This window comes from Lichenostomus cassidix, chromosome 2 (genome assembly GCF_008360975.1).
Source record: "Lichenostomus cassidix isolate B80296 chromosome 2, HeHo_3.0, whole genome shotgun sequence".
NCBI classification, from domain to species: domain Eukaryota; kingdom Metazoa; phylum Chordata; class Aves; order Passeriformes; family Meliphagidae; genus Lichenostomus; species Lichenostomus cassidix.
The window spans coordinates 47,675,906-47,684,940 of NC_139482.1; the positions used below are offsets into that span (position 1 = coordinate 47,675,906).

At 46.7% G+C, this 9,035-nt stretch overlaps 1 long non-coding RNA gene across 1 annotated transcript; it reads right to left on the reverse strand.

Annotated features, from left to right (window-relative positions):
- Positions 1-205: 205 nt before the first annotated feature.
- Positions 206-606, reverse strand: LOC146441328 (uncharacterized). Its single transcript, XR_014850432.1, has 2 exons — positions 454-606; positions 206-359 (listed from the first exon to the last, which is right to left on the reverse strand). It is a non-coding gene; the product is annotated as an uncharacterized LOC146441328 (long non-coding RNA).
- Between the last annotated feature and the right edge of the window lie 8,429 nt (positions 607-9,035).

Sequence of the window (9,035 nt, forward strand, 5' to 3'; positions counted from 1 at the left end):
GGATTTGGCTTGACTGTGACAGCAATGTGGCTGTGTGTTCTTTGTAATGTGTTGGGTTTTCTTTTTACTTGGCTTGAAAATGAAATTTCAGAAGTCTTGTTTCAAGAAGCAGATTTGAGTGAAGAATTGAAAAGGAAAAAACACAAAACAAGCTGTGACCAAACTAATACCATTAGCTGCTTGTCACGTATCCACAACAGGAATATTTTGATTGATGGTTTATTCCAGTTTTACTTCAAAATATATTTTGCAAGAATGATTTCTTGCTTCTTTTTACCCAAAGGAGGTCAGTTAAGCTGTATCAGGTTGCATAAAGCTCTGAAATATATACAGAGTAGAAGGGAAAAAAGCTATTTCAGCTTTATTATAAGTATTTTTCATTTTGTGACAGAAACTTGGTACTATGTAATCAAGTTTCCACTGAATACCAGAAGGGGGGAAAAAGACTAAAACCAGAAGAAAATGAGCATAACTCAGAATATACTCATGATTTTGGGGGTTCATTTTGTGGGGGTTCAGGAACCTGCAGAACAGTGATGCAGAGCTGGCATTGGTTACACGGCATGAGTGCACGCCAGACTGCTGCCACACTTAGCATACAATGTAAGCATGTGTCAGAGACTGAAATAGTTCATGCCTCAAACATTGATAAAAAGTTTTGCTCATTATAACAAAACGTGTATAAAGAAGCTACAATCAAAGAAGCCTCCCTGAAGATACCTGACTGGGACTTTGGACTGAGTGAAACTGCAGAGATTAGATAAAGGGAAACTCTATTGTTCAGTCATCTCAGGCTGAGGGAGAGGAATGCATCCACAAAGGCCAAAGCCACCAGCTGCACTAAGGATCATCCCTGGCTGAGTTTGGGGTGGGGGCAGAGCACAGCTCACAGAAGCCAGGTTTACCCAAACTGGCCCAGCTGTGAAACCCACAGACCACATCCACGGGACTTTCACGTGAGAGGCAGCTGAGGGAGAGTCACAATCCATCACAGACCCCCCAGAGTGCTCCCCAGAGGCCTTGTACCACAGGAGTGCAGGTGATGCAAGCAGAGTCTGCTGCAAGAGACTGCCCCTCCCCCGGGGGGACATGCCTGGACATTGCCCCTGGCCTGAATGTATATTAACCCATGGCATCCTGTGCTTTTGGGGGACCACCACCACCGAGAAGACCAGCTGGAGAGGATCAACGCAACATCGTTGGGATCCACGGATGGTGATATTTTCTCTTTCCCTCTTTCTGTGCCCCCCACCTCTTTTCCTACTTCTCTTTTTCTCTCTTTTCTTCTCTCTCTCTCATATTTTCTATCAAATAAAACCCATACTATTGATTGGCATATGGTCTCGTTTGTACCTTAATTCGGGCAGAGGTATTTCCAAAGAACCTTAATAATTAGCTCATAACAGCATGCCTGTGGTTATCTGCAGACATTTCTCACATGTACATGTCACAGTCCAGGTTCTTTTGGATGTTCCACAGAGGGAACTCTTCATGTTCAATATCAAATTTACTTATTTGACATATTAGGCATTACATGTGATTTGGATTTAGAAGAGCGATACAGCTGTGTGCTGAAATCACAAGACGAGCACTCTAGCAAGGGCAAGACACAATGGAATCACAATACAAATGTAATTTCCATTACTAGTTCCTATATTCTCCACATTCTCCATGCCTCCTCATTGCCAGAGGTAATATGTGGGCTGAGGTCAGCTAAAGCCAGTTGCTCACTTGAAATTTCATTTGCTGGGCTGGCTGGCTCCTGAAGACATGATTCTCCAGTAGTTATCCCATTGCCAGGATTGTCATCAAAGAGGAATAGCAGAAGATGCTTTCTACAACAGTGTGGTTTTCTACTCTTTTCCACTCTTTTGAAGCTGGTACACACTTTTTGGACTCCTATCAACCTGCTGCCCTTCATGAGTACTTCTCAAATTAAGGCAGGGTTTGGGACCTCAGCAATCTAAGAGTATTAATGCTTCTGCTTAGACCAGAACTGCTTTCAAATGGAACAGAAATCTTTACAGTGCAAAACCAAAGCTTGCTTTCCTTTTTGTTTGGATAGTTGAGGCTTCTTGGACATAGAAAAATGTTTTCCCCCTTGGGACACAGACTTGTAAGTAACATTGCCCAAGCCCTACTCATTAAATTGGAGAATATGAATATTATGTGTGCATGCTCATTTACTGTCTGCCAGAGCATTCCCATTTCTTTTCTCTGACTCTTTAATTAAAAAGGAAGGGATTTGCCTTATTTCAGCAAGGGGCCTGAAATATTACAAGACTCACTCCTGCAGTAACAGATGATTTTAAGTGCTTTGTGTGTACACTCATGTTGCAGGTACTCTCAGACAAGTCATGCTTAAAACAAAGAATGCAGGTAATCTACTTTGATTTCCAGAAGCAAGCAAAGTTAAAGCACTCACATTTCAACTAAATTAAGCTCTATCTTCTTTCATAATCACCTAACCTAGTTAATTTTCTTCAGTAGAAGTGTATTCTGTTAGCAGATTGGTTAATAGGGAAACTCAGAGTGTAGGCGGAGATTTTATTTTAGGGATTTTGGTTGGGTTTAGACAAAGCTAAAATGATTCTTTTTATACTTCCCAAGAAAGAAAAAAAATGTGTGGTCCTGTCTCTTTAACTGCACCCAGCCGCAGAGAGAAACGCGGGTTTTTTTGAAAACATTTTCCCCAAGCCTCGCTCCGGGGGAGGATTCGTCGCTCGGCAGAGACTGCGTGCTGGACGGGGGTCGGAGTGAGCTCTGTTCCCGTTTTTTTCCATTCTTCTTCTTTTTCCTCGTTTGGACCCCTTCTCTTCGATCTGCTTTGCCACCCGGAGACCCAGGAGGGCCAGAGGACAGCAGAGCTCTCCCGGGAGCTCCACCCGGCCCCGGGTGGGGGGCGAGGAGGAGAGGGACTGCGTCTGAGAAAAGGACTTTTTATTCAGGTTGAATAACTGCCTTTCACCTTGTTTTTCCCCTTCCCCTGTGCCTTGTAGGGCACTCTGCGTGGTTTTGTTAAATAAATAGTTTTTTCTTCACTTTCATCTGAGAGGTTCTGTTGTGGGTGGGGGAGGGGGTGTCGGGGCCCTTCACTCTCGGAGGAGAGAGAGTTTCATCATTAAGCCGGGACATATTTGGCGCCCACCGTGGGGCCTCGATTACTTGTTCTACACCTTTTGTGGGGTTAGAGAAAGTGAAGAAAAAACCCTAATAATTGCATTCTGGTTTTAATCGCTTGGTATTGAATTACAGCCATCAGTAGTCACTATGCTGTTTGATGGGAGGTTGTTTGATGTAATACTGTCTGTTTGGCACATAGGTTTGTTTCCCTACCAACAGGTAGGGGCAATCCTGTCCCTAATGTATAATTTCCACCAATCAGGGACACGACTCCGGCTTGTTATAGTAATGTGTGTGATACTGACGATCTGTAAGAAGGTATGGGAAACAGTTAAAGATGTACATGCTCTGTTAGTTTCCTCCTCTAGTTTTAGTAACCTGTTTTGGAGTTTTGTTAGTAATATTACCCAACCTGTTAGAGAAGTAGAGGGTGAAGCTTCCTGGCTCCTCACCCATCTCTTTCCCTTTAAATCTGGTATATCAGCTTTTGAGAATATTCAGTTTCCCCTGGATGTTAAAGAGACCATTAACTTGGTAGTACAGGTGCTTTACCTAGGAGTTTCCGTGTATATGATGTTCAGTGTTACCAGAATGAGGGCTGAGAAGTCCAGAGGGGCTGAGCAGGAGCAGGCACCTAATCCAGATGTGAGGAAATTTGAATGGTGGGGAGTATGGGAGGACATAGGTAAAACTTTAAAGAAATTCTCTGATCCAATAGACTGGGAATTTCCCCCTGGACAAATCCCGAGACCAGCTGAGGTGGGGAAGTATCTGAAAGAGAAGTGCAGAGACAACTGCAGTACAATATGTTGGGCCCTGGCATATGCTTATCGTACACTGTCAGATATTATAGAACAGGAAGTAAGGGAGCCTAAGCCAATGGCAGTTGCTCCTATTACAAGGAGCAGGAAAGCCCAATTTAAGACTGATCGCCCAGATGACAGTGGGGAGGGACCCTCAAGGCCAGCAACTGAGTCAGAGGTCATTGTTGAATCCATGAATGTGAGAGACCTTCACAGCCTAAGAAAAGATTATGTCCAACGAGATGATGAATCTGTGATTAGTTGGTTAGTCCGTCTTTGGGATGCTGCAGGCGATGTTACACTTCTAGATGCTACTGAGGCAAGGCATTTAGGGACTGTGTCACGTGATCCAGATATCAACCAAACTATACGAGATGGGCCTGACTGCAGCAGCCTCTGGAGACGAGCTATCAGAGCTGCGAGGGACAGATACCTACATCCCGACGATCTCTATTCACAACAAACCCAGTGGAGAACCATAGAACAAGGGATTCAACGCTTGAGAGAAATGGCAGTGGTAGAAATTGTCTTCCCAGAGGACATAGCAAACCCAGATCCGATTATAGACCCAGATAGGATAGAATGTACACCTGTGATGTGGCGGAAACTCCTAAAGCTTGGGCCATCAGGGTATGCTTCTGCTTTAGCCATTATGAAGCAAGATGACGGGCATGAGACTGTGCGTGATGTGACAAGGAAACTCCGAGCGTATGCAGATGTTGTGCATAGCCCAATGAATGCAAGAATCTCAGCTGTGGAAACAAATCTGCAGAAACTAGAAAATAAGATAGAGAAGAATCATGAGAAACTCAGTAAAGAGATTAAAGACAGCCTTCTCCAAATCTCAGCAGTACAGACCAGAGGTTCTGCTACCCCACGCAGACGCTCCTCTGCTATGAGAACTGGATATATCCCTCGACATGAGTTGTGGTATTTCCTGTGTGACAGTGGAGAAAACATGAACAGGTGGGATGGACAACCCACTGCTGTCCTGGCACGACGAGTGCGTGAATTGAAGGAGGGCAAGACTCAGAGAAGGAACTCCACCAGAAGGGAAGTAGCTCTACTCAATATGTCTGATTCCGTTGAAGGAACCTCTAACACAAATACCCACCATGGTTAGAGGGGCCCTGCCTCTAGCCAGGTAGAGGCCAGGGAAAACCGAATTTTTTGGACAGTGTGGATTCGGTGGCCTGGCACATCAGAACCACAAGAATACGAGGCTTTAGTTGACACTGGTGCACAATGCACGATAATCCCATCGAGACATGTGGGGACAGAACCTATTTCTATTTCCGGCGTTACAGGAGGATCACAAGACTTGACCCTCGTGAAAGCTGAGGTGAGCCTGACTGGAAGAGAGTGGAAAGAACATTCCATTGTGACTGGCCCAGAGGCTCCATGTATTTTGGGTATAGACTTCCTCCGAAATGGATATTTCAAAGACCCAAAGGGACTCAAGTGGGCATTTGGGATAGCTGCTGTGGAGACAGAGGGCATAAAACAATTGAACACCTTGCCTGGACTGTCAGAGAACCCATCTGCAGTAGGACTCCTGAAAGGGGAAGAGCAACAAGGACCAATTGCAACCTCGATTGTGCACCGCCGACAGTACCGGACAACTCGTGATGCCGTGATTCCCATTCACAAACTAATCCGTGAGCTGGAGAGCCAAGGGGTGGTCAGCAGGACCCATTCATCCTTTAACAGCCCCATCTGGCCTGTGCGAAAATCTGAAGGAGAATGGAGATTGACTGTGGACTATCGTGCCTTGAATGAGGTGACTCCACCTCTGAGTGCTGCTGTGCCAGACATGCTGGAGCTCCAGTATGAGCTAGAGTCCAAGGCAGCAAAGTGGTATGCTACTAATGACATTGCAAATGCATTTTTCTCCATTCCTCTGGCAGCAGAGTGCAGACCTCAGTTTGCTTTCACCTGGAGGGGCGTGCAGTACACCTGGAACCGATTGCCCCAGGGGTGGAAACACAGTCCCACCATCTGCCACGGACTGATCCAGGCTGCACTAGAAAAGGGTGGGGCTCCAGAACATTTGCAATACATTGATGACATCATTGTGTGGGGGGACACAGCAGAAGAAGTATTTGAGAAAGGAAAGGAAGTAATCCAGATTCTCCTGGAAGCCGGTTTCGCTATAAAAAAGAGCAAAGTCAAAGGGCCTGCCAAAGAGATCCAGTTCCTAGGAGTGAAGTGGCAAGATGGACGGCGTCAGATTCCTACTGAGGTTATCAATAAAATCATCGCAATGTCCCCCCCAACCAACAAGAAGGAGACGCAAGCTTTCCTAGGTGCCATAGGCTTTTGGAGAATGCACATCCCTGAGTACAGCCAGATCGTGAGTCCTCTCTACCTCATAACCCGCAAGAAGAACGATTTCCAGTGGGGCCCTGAACAGCAGCAAGCCTTCACCCAGATCAAACAGGAGATTGCTCATGCAGTAGCCCTTGGCCCAGTCAGGACAGGGCCAGAAGTAAAGAATGTGCTTTACTCTGCAGCTGGGAGCCATGGCCTGTCCTGGAGCCTTTGGCAGAAGGTGCCTGGTGAGACCCGCGGTCGACCACTGGGATTTTGGAGCCGAAGTTACAGAGGGTCTGAAGCCAACTACACCCCAACAGAGAAAGAAATCCTAGCAGCATATGAAGGAGTCCAAGCTGCCTCAGAGGTAATTTGCACAGAAGCACAACTCCTCCTGGCACCTCGACTACCGGTGCTGGGGTGGATGTTTAAAGCAGAGGTTCCCTCTACTCATCATGCCACCAATGGCACATGGAGCAAATGGATTGCCCTTATCACACAGCGTGCCCGTATGGGAAATCTGAATCGCCCTGGGATTTTGGAAATAATTACAAATTGGCCTGAAGGTGAAAATTTTAGTCTGACTGAGGAAGAGGAGCTGGAACAGGTGACCCGTGCAGAGGAAGCCCCACCATACAACCAACTGCCAGCAGATGAAACACGCTACGCTCTTTTCACTGATGGTTCCTGTCGTCTTGTAGGGACAAAAAGAAAATGGAAAGCAGCTGTGTGGAGCCCCACACGACGGGTTGCAGAAGCTAGGGAAGAAGAGGGAGGATCGAGCCAATTCGCTGAGCTCAAAGCCGTTCAGTTAGCCCTGGACATTGCTGAAAGAGAGAAATGGCCAAAGCTCTACCTTTATACTGATTCATGGATGGTAGCCAATGCTCTGTGGGGTTGGCTGGAAAAGTGGAAGAAGGCTGGTTGGCAGCGTAGGGGAAAACCAATTTGGGCAGCTGAAGAGTGGAAAGACATCGCTAGTCGGGCAGAGAGACTACCTGTGAAGGTCCGCCATGTAGACGCCCATGTCCCCAAGAGTCGAGCTAATGAAGAACACCGAAACAACGAACAGGTAGATCAGGCTGCAAAGATAAAGGTGTCCCAGGTAGACTTGGATTGGCAGCATAAAGGAGATTTATTCCTAGCTCGATGGGCCCATGATGCCTCAGGCCATCAGGGCAGAGATGCCACCTATAAGTGGGCACGAGACCGAGGGATGGATCTAACCATGGACTGCATCTCTCAAGTTATCCATGACTGTGAAACATGTGCTGCCATCAAGCAAGCCAAGCGGGTGAAACCCCTGTGGTATGGTGGAAGGTGGTCAAAATATAAGTATGGAGAGGCCTGGCAGATTGATTACATCACACTGCCTCAAACCCGCCATGGCAAGCGCTATGTGCTCACAATGGTAGAAGCCACCACTGGGTGGCTGGAAACCTACCCTGTGTCTCATGCCACTGCTCGTAACACCATCCTGGGCCTTGAGAACCAAGTCCTGTGGAGGCATGGTACCCCTGAGAGAATTGAGTCAGATAACGGAACTCATTTTAAAAATAGCCTCATAAACAACTGGGCTAGAGACCATGGCATTGAGTGGGTGTACCACATTCCCTATCATGAACCAGCCGCTGGCAAAGTGGAACGGTATAATGGATTGTTAAAAACCACCCTAAAGGCATTGGGTGGGGGAACTTATAAGAATTGGGATCGACATTTAGCAGAGGCCACCTGGTTAGTCAATACCCGAGGCTCCATCAACCGAGCAGGTCCTGCCCAATCTGAGCTTCTACATACAGTGGATGGAGATAAGGTCCCAGCAGTACATGCCAGAGGCTTGTTAGGGAAAACTGTCTGGATTGATTCGGCCTCACATAAAGACAAACCCATCCGTGGGGTTGTCTTTGCTCAGGGACCAGGGTGTACTTGGTGGATAATGCAGGAAGATGGAAAAACACAATGTGTCCCTCAGGGAAATTTAATTTTGGGTGAAGGCCACATGTAAGGTTGGGATGGCAACATACCACCGTTCACCGTTCGTGACATTATTTGTACATAGTTATGTGTATATATGTATATATGTATATATGTATATATGTATATATGTATATATGTATATATGTATATATGTATATATGTGTATATATATATGTGTGTGTTTGAAGTTGGAAGATGTTAAGGTGGGCCTTAAGCCAACGCTATGGAATAAGGGGTGGAATGTCTTGGATTGATGATATGATAATCCTTTATCCCCTATCGTTGGCTTATATGCCCAAGAAAGAAAAAAATGTGTGGTCCTGTCTCTTTAACTGCACCCAGCCGCAGAGAGAAACGCGGGTTTTTTTGAAAACATTTTCCCCAAGCCTCGCTCCGGGGGAGGATTCGTGGCTCGGCAGAGACTGCGTGCTGGACGGGGGTCGGAGTGAGCTTTGTTCCCGTTTTTTCCATTCTTCTTCTTTTTTCCTCGTTTGGACCCCTTCTCTTCGATCTGCTTTGCCACCCGGAGACCCAGGAGGGCCAGAGGACAGCAGAGCTCTCCAGGGAGCTCCACCCGGCCCCGGGTGGGGGCGAGGAGGAGAGGGACTGCGTCTGAGAAAAGGACTTTTTATTCAGGTTGAATAACTGCCTTTCACCTTGTTTTTCCCCTTCCCCTGTGCCTTGTAGGGCACTCTGCGTGGTTTTGTTAAATAAATAGTTTTTTCTTCACTTTCATCTGAGAGGTTCTGTTGTGGGTGGGGGAGGGGGTGTCGGGGCCCTTCACTCTCGGAGGAGAGAGAGTTTCATCATTAAGCCGGG